This window comes from Oncorhynchus keta, chromosome 4 (assembly GCF_023373465.1).
Source record: "Oncorhynchus keta strain PuntledgeMale-10-30-2019 chromosome 4, Oket_V2, whole genome shotgun sequence".
NCBI classification, from domain to species: domain Eukaryota; kingdom Metazoa; phylum Chordata; class Actinopteri; order Salmoniformes; family Salmonidae; genus Oncorhynchus; species Oncorhynchus keta.
Genome location: NC_068424.1, coordinates 85127555 through 85141622, shown reverse-complemented (window position 1 = coordinate 85141622; position 14068 = coordinate 85127555).

Genomic DNA, 14068 nt, shown 5'->3' with positions numbered 1-14068 from the left:
CGTAACTCCGTGACTCCGTGACTCCGTAACTCCGTGACTCCGTGACTCCGTGACTCCGTGACTCCGTAACTCCGTAACTCCGTGACTCCGTAACTCCGTGACTCCGTAACTCCGTGACTCCGACTCCGTAACTCCGTAACTCCGTGACTCCGTAACTCCGTGACTCCGTGACTCCGTGACTCCGTGACTCCGTAACTCCGTGACTCCGTGACTCCGTGACTAACTCCGTAACTCCGTGACTCCGTAACTCCGTGACTCCGTGACTCCGTAACTCCGTGACTCCGTAACTCCGTGACTCCGTGACTCCGTGACTCCGTGACTCCGTGACTCCGTGACTCCGTAACTCCGTGACTCCGTGACTCCGTAACTCCGTGACTCCGTGACTCACTCCGTAACTCCGTGACTCCGTGACTCCGTGACTCCGTGACTCCGTAACTCCGTGACTCCGTGACTCCGTGACTCCGTGACTCCGTGACTCCGTAACTCCGTGAGGGTGGAGCACTCGTCTCCTCACACTTCATCTGAATATTGATCTTCCTCTAGTTTGCGTTGCTGCCAACATCAGTTAAAAAATGTCCTTATCCCTTAACATTGTAATTTAGCGCAGACGGGCAACGGAATTGGCTCGGGAGATGCCGACTCATAGAGGGACGATTGGCATACATAGCAGAGTAATATATGTTGTAGTTTGTTCTCAAATAAACAGTAAAAATGGACAATCTCTGTGGATTATTTGCGTAATAAAAGTGGCCAGGTGGCAGAGAGCTGGACACACCTGTCTCCGTCACGGACCGGAGCACTGATAACAGATATGTCTGACTACAGGGCTGGTAGGTATAACCACAGCTATGAATCATTTAGTAGTTATAGGAGTCAATACAGGGCTGGTAGGTATAACCTCAGCTATGAATCATTTAGTAGTTATAGGAGTCAATACAGGGCTGGTAGGTATAACCTCAGCTATGAATCATTTAGTAGTTATCGGAGTCAATACAGGGCTGGTAGGTATAACCACAGCTATGAATCATTTAGTAGTTATAGGAGTCAATACAGGGCTGGTAGTTATAACCACAGCTATGAATCATTTAGTAGTTATAGGAGTCAATACAGGGCTGGTAGGTATAACCTCAGCTATGAATCATTTAGTAGTTATCGGAGTCAATATAGGGGCTGGTAGGTATAACCACAGCTATGAATCATTTAGTAGTTATAGGAGTCAATACAGGGCTGGTAGGTATAACCACAGCTATGAATCATTTAGTAGTTATAGGAGTCAATACAGGGGTGGTAGGTATAACCTCAGCTATGAATCATTTAGTAGTTATCGGAGTCAATACAGGGCTGGGTAGGTATAACCACAGCTATGAATCATTTAGTAGTTATAGGAGTCAATACAGGGCTGGTAGGTATAACCACAGCTATGAATCATTTAGTAGTTATAGGAGTCAATACAGGGCTGGTAGGTATAACCACAGCTATGAATCATTTAGTAGTTATCGGAGTCAATACAGGGCTGGTAGGTATAACCACAGCTATGAATCATTTAGTAGTTATAGGAGTCAATACAGGGCTGGTAGGTATAACCTCAGCTATGAATCATTTAGTAGTTATCGGAGTCAATACAGGGCTGGTAGGTATAACCTCAGCTATGAATCATTTAGTAGTTATCGGAGTCAATACAGGGCTGGTAGGTATAACCACAGCTATGAATCATTTAGTAGTTATAGGAGTCAATACAGGGCTGGTAGGTATAACCACAGCTATGAATCATTTAGTAGTTATAGAGTCAATACAGGGCTGGTAGGTATAACCACAGCTATGAATCATTTAGTAGTTATCGGAGTCAATACAGGGCTGGTGGGTATAACCTCAGCTATGAATCATTTAGTAGTTATAGGAGTCAATACAGGGCTGGTAGGTATAACCACAGCTATGAATCATTTAGTAGTTATAGGAGTCAATACAGGGCTGGTAGGTATAACCACAGCTATGAATCATTTAGTAGTTATCGGAGTCAATACAGGGCTGGTAGGTATAACCACAGCTATGAATCATTTAGTAGTTATAGGAGTCAATACAGGGCTGGTAGGTATAACCACAGCTATGAATCATTTAGTAGTTATAGGAGTCAATACAGGGCTGGTAGGGATAAACACAGCTATGAATCATTTAGTAGTTATAGGAGTCAATACAGGGCTGATAGGTATAACCTCAGCTATGAATAATTTAGTAGTTATAGGAGTCAATACAGGGCTGGTAGGTATAACCTTAGCTATGAATCATTTAGTAGTTATAGGAGTCAATACAGGACTGGTAGGTATAACCACAGCTATGAATCATTTAGTAGTTATAGGAGTCAATACAGGGCTGGTAGGTATAACCTCAGCTATGAATCATTTAGTAGTTATAGGAGTCAATACAGGGCTGGTAGGTATAAACACAGGCAGTTAGGGTCTAAGGTGTATGGGGGCAGTTAGGGGGGCAGTTAGGGTCTAAGGTGTATGTAGTTAGGGTGTAGGGGGCAGTTAGGGTCTAAGGTGTATGTAGTTAGGGTTTAGGGGGCAGTTAGGGTCTAAGGTGTATGTAGTTAGGGTGTAGGGGGCAGTTAGGGTCTAAGGTGTATGTAGTTAGGGTGTAGGGGGCAGTTAGGGGGCAGTTAGGGTCTAAAGTGTATGTATTTAGGGTGTAGGGGGCAGTTAGGGTTTAAGGTGTATGTAGTTAGGGTGTAGGGGGCAGTTAGGGTGCAGTTAGGGGGCTGTTAGGGTCTAAGGTGTATGTCGTTAGGGGCAGTTAGGAGCAGTTAGGGTCTAAGGTGTATGTAGTTAGGGTGTAGGGGGCAGTTAGGGGGCTGTTAGGGTCTAAGGTGTATGTAGTTTGGGTGTAGGAGGCAGTTAGGGTCTAAGGTGTATGTAGTTAGGGTTTAGGGGGCAGTTAGGTGGCAGTTAGGGTCTAAGGTGTATGTAGTTAGGGTTTAGGGGGCAGTTAGGGTTTAGGGGGCAGTTAGGGGGCTGTTAGGGTCTAAGGTGTATGTAGTTAGGGTTTAGGGGGCAGTTAGGGTCTAAGGTGTGTAGTTAGGGTGTAGGGGGCAGTTAGGGTCTAAGGTGTATGTAGTTAGGGTTTAGGGGGCAGTTGGCGGCAGTTAGGGTCTAAGGTGTATGTAGTTGGGGTTTAGGGGGCAGTTAGGGGGCAGTTAGGGTCTAAAGTGTTTGTAGTTAGGGTGTAGGGGCAGTTAGGATCTAAGGTGTATGTAGTTAGGGTTTAGGGGCAGTTAGGGGGCTGTTAGGGTCTAAGGTGTATGTAGTTAGGGTTTAGGGGCAGTTAGGGTCTAAGGTGTATGTAGTTAGGGTGTAGGGGGCAGTTAGGGTCTAAGGTGTATGTAGTTAGGGTGTAGGGGGCAGTTAGGGTCTAAGGTGTATGTAGTTAGGGTTTAGGGGGCAGTAAGGGGCTGTTAGGGTCTAAGGTGTATGTAGTTAGGGTTTAGGGGGCAGTTAGGGGGCTGTTAGGGTCTAAGGTGTATGTAGTTAGGGTTTAGGGGGCAGTTAGGGTCTAAGGTGTATGTAGTTAGGGTTTAGGGGGCTGTTAGGGTCTAAGGTGTATGTAGTTAGGGTGTAGGGGGCAGTTAGGGTCTAAGGTGTATGTAGTTATGGTTTAGGGGCAGTTAGGGGCAGTTAGGGTCTAAGGTGTATGTAGTTAGGGTTTAGGGGCAGTTAGGGGGCTGTTAGGGTCTAAGGTGTATGTAGTTAGGGTTTAGGGGGCAGTTAGGGGGCTGTTAGGGTCTAAGGTGTATGTAGTTAGGGTTTAGGGGGCAGTTAGGGGGCTGTTAGGGTCTAAGGTGTATGTAGTTAGGGTTTAGGGGCAGTTAGGGGCTGTTAGGGTCTAAGGTGTATGTAGTTAGGGTTTAGGGGGCAGTTAGGGTCTAAGGTGTATGTAGTTAGGGTTTAGGGGGCAGTTAGGGTCTAAGGTGTATGTAGTTAGGGTTTAGGGGGCAGTTAGGTTCTAAGGTGTATGTAGTTAGGGTTTAGGGGGCAGTTAGGGTCTAAGGTGTATGTAGTTAGGGTGTAGGGGCAGTTAGGGTCTAAGGTGTATGTAGTTAGGGTTTAGGGGGCAGTTAGGCGGCAGTTAGGGTCTAAGGTGTATGTAGTTAGGGTTTAGGGGGCAGTTAGGGGGCAGTTAGGGTCTAAAGTGTATGTAGTTAGGGTGTAGGGGGCAGTTAGGATCTAAGGTGTATGTAGTTAGGGTTTAGGGGGCAGTTAGGGGGCTGTTAGGGTCTAAGGTGTATGTAGTTAGGGTTTAGGGGCAGTTAGGGTCTAAGGTGTATGTAGTTAGGGTGTAGGGGGCAGTTAGGGTCTAAGGTGTATGTAGTTAGGGTGTAGGGGGCAGTTAGGGTCTAAGGTGTATGTAGTTAGGGTTTAGGGGCAGTAAGGGGCTGTTAGGGTCTAAGGTGTATGTAGTTAGGGTTTAGGGGGCAGTTAGGGGCTGTTAGGGTCTAAGGTGTATGTAGTTAGGGTTTAGGGGCAGTTAGGGTCTAAGGTGTATGTAGTTAGGGTTTAGGGGCTGTTAGGGTCTAAGGTGTATGTAGTTAGGGTGTAGGGGGCAGTTAGGGGGCAGTTAGGGTCTAAGGTGTATGTAGTTATGGTTTAGGGGCAGTTAGGGGCAGTTAGGGTCTAAGGTGTATGTAGTTAGGGTTTAGGGGGCAGTTAGGGGCTGTTAGGGTCTAAGGTGTATGTAGTTAGGGTTTAGGGGGCAGTTAGGGGCTGTTAGGGTCTAAGGTGTATGTAGTTAGGGTTTAGGGGGCAGTTAGGGGCTGTTAGGGTCTAAGGTGTATGTAGTTAGGGTTTAGGGGCAGTTAGGGGGCTGTTAGGGTCTAAGGTGTATGTAGTTAGGGTTTAGGGGGCAGTTAGGGTCTAAGGTGTATGTAGTTAGGGTTTAGGGGGCAGTTAGGGTCTAAGGTGTATGTAGTTAGGGTTTAGGGGCAGTTAGGTTCTAAGGTGTATGTAGTTAGGGTTTAGGGGGCAGTTAGGGTCTAAGGTGTATGTAGTTAGGGTTTAGGGGCAGTTAGGGTCTAAGGTGTATGTAGTTAGGGTTTAGGGGCAGTTAGGGTCTAAGGTGTATGTAGTTAGGGTTTAGGGGCAGTTAGGGTCTAAGGTGTATGTCGTTAGGGGCAGTTAGGGGCTGTTAGGGTCTAAGGTGTATGTAGTTAGGGTGTAGGGGCAGTTAGGGGGCAGTTAGGGTCTAAGGTGTATGTAGTTAGGGTTTAGGGGGCAGTTAGGGGGCAGTTAGGGTCTAAGGTGTATGTAGTTAGGGTTTAGGGGGCAGTTAGGGGCAGTTAGGGTCTAAGGTGTATGTAGTTAGGGTTTAGGGGGCAGTTAGGGTCTAAGGTGTATGTCGTTAGGGGGCAGTTAGGGGGCAGTTAGGGTCTAAGGTGTATGTAGTTAGGGTTTAGGGGCAGTTAGGGTCTAAGGTGTATGTAGTTAGGGTGTAGGGGGCAGTTAGGGGGCAGTTAGGGGGCAGTTAGGGTCTAAAGTGTATGTATTTAGGGTGTAGGGGGCAGTTAGGGTTTAAGGTGTATGTAGTTAGGGTGTAGGGGGCAGTTAGGGTGCAGTTAGGGGGGCTGTTAGGGTCTAAGGTGTATGTCGTTAGGGGGCAGTTAGGGTCTAAGGTGTATGTCGTTGGGGGCAGTTAGGGGCAGTTAGGGTCTAAGGTGTATGTAGTTAGGGTGTAGGGGCAGTTAGGGGGCTGTTAGGGTCTAAGGTGTATGTAGTTTGGGTGTAGGAGGCAGTTAGGGTCTAAGGTGTATGTAGTTAGGGTTTAGGGGCAGTTAGGTGGCAGTTAGGGTCTAAGGTGTATGTAGTTAGGGTTTAGGGGGCAGTTAGGGGCTGTTAGGGTCTAAGGTGTATGTAGTTAGGGTTTAGGGGCAGTTAGGGGCAGTTAGGGTCTAAGGTGTATGTAGTTAGGTGTAGGGGGCAGTTAGGGTCTAAGGTGTATGTCGTTAGGGTGTAGGGGGCAGTTAGGGGCTGTTAGGGTCTAAGGTGTATGTAGTTAGGGTGTAGGGGCATTTAGGGTCTAAGGTGTATGTAGTTAGGGTGTAGGGGCAGTTAGGGTCTAAGGTGTATGTAGTTAGGGTGTAGGGGCAGTTAGGGGGCAGTTAGGGTCTAAAGTGTATGTAGTTAGGGTGTAGGGGGCAGTTAGGATCTAAGGTGTATGTAGTTAGGGTTTAGGGGCAGTTAGGGGGCTGTTAGGGTCTAAGGTGTATGTAGTTAGGGTTTAGGGGCAGTTAGGGTCTAAGGTGTATGTAGTTATGGTGTAGGGGGCAGTTAGGGTCTAAGGTGTATGTAGTTAGGGTTTAGGGGGCAGTTAGGGGCTGTTAGGGTGTAAGGTGTATGTAGTTAGGGTTTAGGGGCAGTTAGGGGGCTGTTAGGGTCTAAGGTGTATGTAGTTAGGGTTTAGGGGGCAGTTAGGGGCAGTTAGGGTCTAAGGTGTATGTAGTTAGGGTTTAGGGGGCTGTTAGGGGCAGTTAGGGTCTAAGGTGTATGTAGTTAGGGTTTAGGGGCAGTTAGGGGGCTGTTAGGGTCTAAGGTGTATGTAGTTAGGGTTTAGGGGCAGTTAGGGGGCAGTTAGGGTCTAAGGTGTATGTAGTTAGGGTTTAGGGGGCAGTTAGGGGCTGTTAGGGTCTAAGGTGTATGTAGTTAGGGTTTAGGGGGCAGTTAGGGGCTGTTAGGGTCTAAGGTGTATGTAGTTAGGGTTTAGGGGGCAGTTAGGGGCTGTTAGGGTCTAAGGTGTATGTAGTTAGGGTTTAGGGGCAGTTAGGGGCAGTTAGGGTCTAAGGTGTATGTAGTTAGGGTTTAGGGGCTGTTAGGGGGGCAGTTAGGGTCTAAGGTGTATGTAGTTAGGGTTTAGGGGGCAGTTAGGGGGGCTGTTAGGGTCTAAGGTGTATGTAGTTAGGTTTAGGGGCAGTTAGGGGGCAGTTAGGGTCTAATGTGTATGTAGTTAGGGGTTTAGGGGGCAGTTAGGGGCTGTTAGGGTCTAAGGTGTATGTAGTTGGGGTTTAGGGGGCAGTTAGGGGGCTGTTAGGGTCTAAGTGTATGTAGTTAGGGTTTAGGGGACAGTTAGGGGCTGTTAGGGTCTAAGGTGTATGTAGTTAGGGTGTAGGGGGCAGTTAGGGGCAGTTAGGGTCTAAGGTGTATGTAGTTAGGGTTTAGGGGCAGTTAGGGGCAGTTAGGGTCTAAGGTATATGTAGTTAGGGTTTAGGGGCAGTTAGGGGGCTGTTAGGGTCTAAGGTGTATGTAGTTAGGGTTTAGGGGGCTGTTAGGGTCTAAGGTGTATGTAGTTAGGGTTTAGGGGGCAGTTAGGGGGCTGTTAGGGTCTAAGGTGTATGTAGTTAGGGTTTAGGGGCAGTTAGGGTCTAAGGTGTATGTAGTTAGGGTTTAGGGGGCAGTTAGGGTCTAAGGTGTATGTAGTTAGGGTTTAGGGGCAGTTAGGGTCTAAGGTGTATGTAGTTAGGGTTTAGGGGCAGTTAGGGTCTAAGGTGTATGTAGTTAGGGTTTAGGGGGCAGTTAGGGTCTAAGGTGTATGTAGTTAGGGTTTAGGGGGCAGTTAGGGTCTAAGGTGTATGTAGTTAGGGTTTAGGTGGCAGTTAGGGTCTAAGGTGTATGTAGTTAGGGTTTAGGGGGCAGTTAGGGTCTAAGGTGTATGTCGTTAGGGGGGCAGTTAGGGGCTGTTAGGGTCTAAGGTGTATGTAGTTAGGGTGTAGGGGGCAGTTAGGGGGCAGTTAGGGTCTAAGGTGTATGTAGTTAGGGTTTAGGGGGCAGTTAGGGGCAGTTAGGGTCTAAGGTGTATGTAGTTAGGGTTTAGGGGCAGTTAGGGTCTAAGGTGTATGTCGTTAGGGGCAGTTAGGGGGCTGTTAGGGTCTAAGGTGTATGTAGTTAGGGTGTAGGGGGCAGTTAGGGGGCAGTTAGGGTCTAAGGTGTATGTAGTTAGGGTTTAGGGGGCAGTTAGGGGGCAGTTAGGGTCTAAGGTGTATGTAGTTAGGGTTTAGGGGCAGTTAGGGTCTAAGGTGTATGTAGTTAGGGTTTAGGGGGCAGTTAGGGGGCAGTTAGGGTCTAAGGTGTATGTAGTTAGGGTGTAGGGGGCAGTTAGGGGCTGTTAGGGTCTAAGGTGTATGTAGTTAGGGTGTAGGGGGCAGTTAGGGGGCAGTTAGGGTCTAAGGTGTATGTAGTTAGGGTTTAGGGGGCAGTTAGGGGGCAGTTAGGGTCTAAGGTGTATGTAGTTAGGGTGTAGGGGGCAGTTAGGGGGCTGTTAGGGTCTAAGGTGTATGTAGTTAGGGTTTAGGGGCAGTTAGGGGGCAGTTAGGGTCTAAGGTGTATGTAGTTAGGGTTTAGGGGCAGTTAGGGGCAGTTAGGGTCTAAGGTGTATGTAGTTAGGGTTTAGGGGCAGTTAGGGTCTAAGGTGTATGTAGTTAGGGTTTAGGGGCAGTTAGGGGCAGTTAGGGTCTAAGGTGTATGTAGTTAGGGTGTAGGGGGCAGTTAGGGTCTAAGGTGTATGTAGTTAGGGTTTAGGGGGCAGTTAGGGGGCTGTTAGGGTCTAAGGTGTATGTAGTTAGGGTTTAGGGGCAGTTAGGGTCTAAGGTGTATGTAGTTAGGGTGTAGGGGGCAGTTAGGGTCTAAGGTGTATGTAGTTAGGGTGTAGGGGGCAGTTAGGGGAAGTTAGGGTCTAAGGTGTATGTAGTTAGGGTGTAGGGGGCAGTTAGGGGCAGTTAGGGTCTAAGGTGTATGCATTCTAATGGGTTATAATTTTCACACAAGGGAAAGTTTATGCCAGAGACATTTTCAGTGGCCAATGTTTTTTGTGTTGTGTTTGTGCGTGTGTGTTCACATGCGCTCTGTGTGTGTGTGTGTGTGTGTGTGTGTGTGTGTGTGTGTGTGTGTGTGTGTGTGTTCACATGCGCTCTGTGTGTGTGTGTGTGTGTGTGTGTGTGTGTGTGTGTGTGTGTGTTCACATGCGCTCTGTGTGTGTGTGTGTGTGTATTTTCTTGCGTTGTGTGCACGGGCATGGATCATTACGTGCGTGTGCATGACAGGCGGTAGGCCTGGATTTTGAAAACACCCCCTGTCAGCAGGCTAATGAGAGCAGTAGTCCGGCCTGAACAACAACCAGGCACGCTCCTTCCACCCGGGGAGCCCATTCACTCTGCCTAACATGAATATTTCATCTCTCCAGCGAGGCCCTCACAACCGCCAGGCCGCAACAGCCTGCAGACCTGCCGAAAGTGGGCTGAGGCGCCCGGCTACACTCCCCATCTGCCGCGGGAGGCCGGGGGAGGCTGGGGAGGCGGAGAACATTACAGAGGTCAATTTTGGAGGACGGGGTGAAGTATGATCGCGGAGTCAAAACAAAGGCGAAGAGGGGTACTTCTAGTCCCCATACCCTAACAAAAAGCCCCACGCTTACCTATACCCTAACAAAAAGCCCCACCCCTGCCTATAACCTAACAGCAAGCCCCACCCTACCTATAACCTAACAGCAAGCCCCACCCCTACCTATAACCTAACAGCAAGCCCCACCCCTACCTATACCCTAACAAAAAGCCCCACCCCTACCTATAACCTAACAGCAAGCCCCACCCCTACCTATAACCTAACAGCAAGCCCCACACTTACCTTTACCTAACAGCAAGCCCCACCCTTACCTATAACCTAACAGCAAGCCCCACCCTTACCTATACCCTAACAAAAGCCCCACCCCTACCTATAACCTAACAGCAAGCCCCACCCTTACCTATACCCTAACAGCAAGCCCCACCCTTACCTATAACCTAACAGCAAGCCCCACCCTTACCTATACCCTAACAAAAAGCCCCACCCCTACCTATAACCTAACAGCAAGCCTCACCCTTACCTATACCTAACAGCAAGCCCAACCCCTACCTATACCCTAACAGCAAGCCCCACCCCTACCTATACCCTAACAATAACCCCCATTCCAGTAAGACACCAAACCCGCTTCAATAACTTTTCTAAGAGTTTATCTTGTATGATGGCCCATGATAATGCAAATCCAACTTCTATCCCCTGGCCATACGTCTGTTAAATGGCTAGCTTCTATCCCTGGCCATAAGACTGTTAAATGGCTAGCTTCTATCCCCTGGCCATAAGACTGTTAAATGGCTAGCTTCTATCCCCTGGCCATAAGTCTGTTAAATGGCTAGCTTCTATCCCCTGGCCATAAGACTGTTAAATGGCTAGCTTCTATCCCCTGGCCATAAGTCTGTTAAATGGCTAGCTTCTATCCCCTGGTCACAAGACAGTTAAATGGCTAGCTTCTATCCCCTGGCCATAAGACTGTTAAATGGCTAGCTTCTATCCCCTGGCCATAAGACTGTTAAATGGCTAGCTTCTATCCCCTGGCCATAAGACTGTTAAATGGCTAGCTTCTATCCCCTGGCCATAAGACTGTTAAATGGCTAGCTTCTATCCCCTGGCCATAAGTCTGTTAAATGGCTAGCTTCTATCCCCTGGCCATAAGTCTGTTAAATGGCTAGCTTCTATCCCCTGGCCATAAGACTGTTAAATGGCTAGCTTCTATCCCCTGGCCATAAGACTGTTAAATGGCTAGCTTCTATCCCCTGGCCATAAGACTGTTAAATGGCTAGCTTCTATCCCCTGGCCATAAGTCTGTTAAATGGCTAGCTTCTATCCCCTGGCCATAAGACTGTTAAATGGCTAGCTTCTATCCCCTGGCCATAAGACTGTTAAATGGCTAGCTTCTATCCCCTGGCCATAAGTCTGTTAAATGGCTAGCTTCTACCCCTTGGCCATAAGACTGTTAAATGGCTAGCTTCTATCCTGGCCATAAGTCTGTTAAATGGCTAGCTTCTATCCCCTGGTCACAAGACGGTTAAATGGCTAGCTTCTATCCCCTGGCCATAAGACTGTTAAATGGCTAGCTTCTATCCCCTGGCCATAAGACTGTTAAATGGCTAGCTTCTATCCCCTGGCCATAAGACTGTTAAATGGCTAGCTTCTATCCCCTGGCCACAAGACTGTTAAATGGCTAGCTTCTATCCCCTGGCCATAAGACTGTTAAATGGCTAGCTTCTATCCCTGGCCATAAGAGACTGTTAAATGGCTAGCTTCTATCCCCTGGCCATAAGTCTGTTAAATGGCTAGCTTCTATCCCCTGGCCATAAGACTGTTAAATGGCTAGCTTCTATCCCCTGGCCATAAGTCTGTTAAATGGCTAGCTTCTATCCCTGGCCATAAGACTGTTAAATGGCTAGCTTCTATCACCTGGCCATAAGTCTGTTAAATGGCTAGCTTCTATCCCCTGGCCATAAGACTGTTAAATGGCTAGCTTCTATCCCCTGGCCATAAGTCTGTTAAATGGCTCGCTTCTACCCCTGGCCATAAGACTGTTAAATGGCTAGCTTCTACCCCCTGGCCATAAGTCTGTTAAATGGCTAGCTTCTACCCCCTGGCCATAAGTCTGTTAAATGGCTAGCTTCTATCCCCTGGCCATAAGTCTGTTAAATGGCTAGCTTCTACCCCCTGGCCATAAGACTGTTAAATGGCTAGCTTCTATCACCTGGCCACAAGACTGTTAAATGGCTAGCTTCTACCCCTGGCCATAAGTCTGTTAAATGGCTAGCTTCTACCCCCTGGCCACAAAGTCTGTTAAATGGCTAGCTTCTATCCCCTGGCCATAAGACTGTTAAATGGCTAGCTTCTATCCCCTGGCCATAAGACTGTTAAATGGCTAGCTTCTATCACCTGGCCACAAGACTGTTAAATGGCTAGCTTCTATCCCCTGGCCACAAGTCTGTTAAATGGCTAACAAACTACTGCCTCTCTCTCTCTCTCCCCCACATATTATCATTACTGACTCTATGTGTCACGCCCTGGTCGAAGTATTTTGTGTTTATCTTCATGTATTGGGTCAGGCCAGGGTGTGGCATGGGGTTTTTGTATTGTGGTGTGTTTTGTCCTGGGGTTTTGGTATATAGTGGGATTGTAGCTAGTGGGGTGATCTAGCAAAGTCTATGGCTGTCTGGAGTGGTTCTCAATCAGAGGCAGGTGTTTATCGTTGTCTCTGATTGGGAACCATATTTAGGCAGCCATATTCTTTGGTTGGTTTGTGGGTGATTGTCCTTAGTGTCCTTGTTCCTGTCTCTGTGGTAGTTTCACTAGTATAGGCTGTTTTGGTTTTCGTTACGTTCTTTGTTTTGTATTTTAGATTCGTGTTACGTTCTTGTTCATTAAACATGGATCGCAATCTACACGCTGGAGTTTGGTCTGACTCTCCTTCACCACACCTAGAAAACCGTTACTCTATGCCCACCCAGAGGTCTCTAACCACTCAGACACAACCTGCTGCCTCTCTCTCTCCCACATATTATCATTACTGACTCTATGCCCACCCAGAGGTCTCTAACCACCAGACACAACCTGCTGCCTCTCTCTCTCTCTCTCTCTATCCACATATTATCATTACTGACTCTATGCCCACCCAGAGGTCTCTAACCACTCAGACACAACCTGCTGCTCTCTCTCTCTCCCACATATTATCATTACTGACTCTATGCCCACCCAGAGGTCTCTAACCACTCAGACACAACCTGCTGCTCTCTCTCTCTCTCCCACATATTATCATTACTGACTCTATGCCCACCCAGAGTCTCTAACCACTCAGACACAACCTGCTGCCTCTCTCTCTCTCTCCCCACATATTATCATTACTGACTCTATGCCCACCCAGAGGTCTCTAACCACTCAGACACAACCTGCTGCCTCTCTCTCTCTCTCTCTCTCTCTCTCTCTCTCTCCTCTCTCTCTCTCTCTCCCTCTCTCTCTCTCTCTCTCTCTCTCTCTCTCTCTCTCCCACATATTATCATTACTGACTCTATACCCACCCAGAGGTCTCTAACCACTCAGACACAACCTGCTGCTCTCTCTCTCTCCCCCACATATTATCATTACTGACTCTATGCCCACCCAGAGGTCTCTAACCACTCAGACACAACCTGCTGCCTCTCTCTCTCCCACATATTATCATTACTGACTCTATACCCACCCAGAGGTCTCTAACCACTCAGACACAACCTGCTGCCTCTCTCTCTCTCTCTCTCTCTCTCTCTCTCTCTCTCTCTCTCTCTCTCTCTCTCCCACATATTATCATTACTGACTCTATGCCCACCTAGAGGTCTCTAACCACTCAGACACAACCTGCTGCCTCTCTCTCTCTATCCACATATTATCATTACTGACTCTATGCCCACCCAGAGTTCTCTAACCACTCAGACACAACCTGCTGCTCTCTCTCTCTCCCCACATATTATCATTACTGACTCTATGCCCACCCAGAGGTCTCTAACCACTCAGACACAACCTGCTGCTCTCTCTCTCTCCCCACATATTATCATTACTGACTCTATGCCCACCCAGAGGTCTCTAACCACTCAGACACAACCTGCTGCTCTCTCTCTCTCTCCACATATTATCATTACTGACTCTATGCCCACCCAGAGGTCTCTAACCACTCAGACACAACCTGCTGCCTCTCTCTCCCACATATTATCATTACTGACTCTATGCCCACCCAGAGGTCTCTAACCACTCAGACACAACCTGCTGCCTCTCTCTCTCTCTCTCTCTCTCTCTCTCTCTCTCTCTCTCTCTCTCTCATCTCTATCTCTCTCTCTGACTCTATGCCCACCCAGAGGTCTCTAACCACTCAGACACAACCTCTCTCTCTCTCTCTCTCTCTCTCTCTCTCTCTCTCTCTCTCTCTCTCTCTCTCTCTCTCTCTCTCTCTCTCTCTCTCTCTCTCTCTCTCTCTCTCTCTCTCTCTCTCTCTCTCTCTCTCTCTCTCTCTCTCTCTCTCTCTCTCTCTCTCTCTCTCACATATTATCATTACTGACTCTATGCCCACCCAGAGGTCTCTAACCACTCAGACACAACCTGCTGCCTCTCTCTCTCTCTCCCCCACATATTATCATTACTGACTCTATGCCCACCCAGAGGTCTCTAACCCACTCAGACACAACCTGCTGCCTCTCTCTCTCCAGTACATTGAA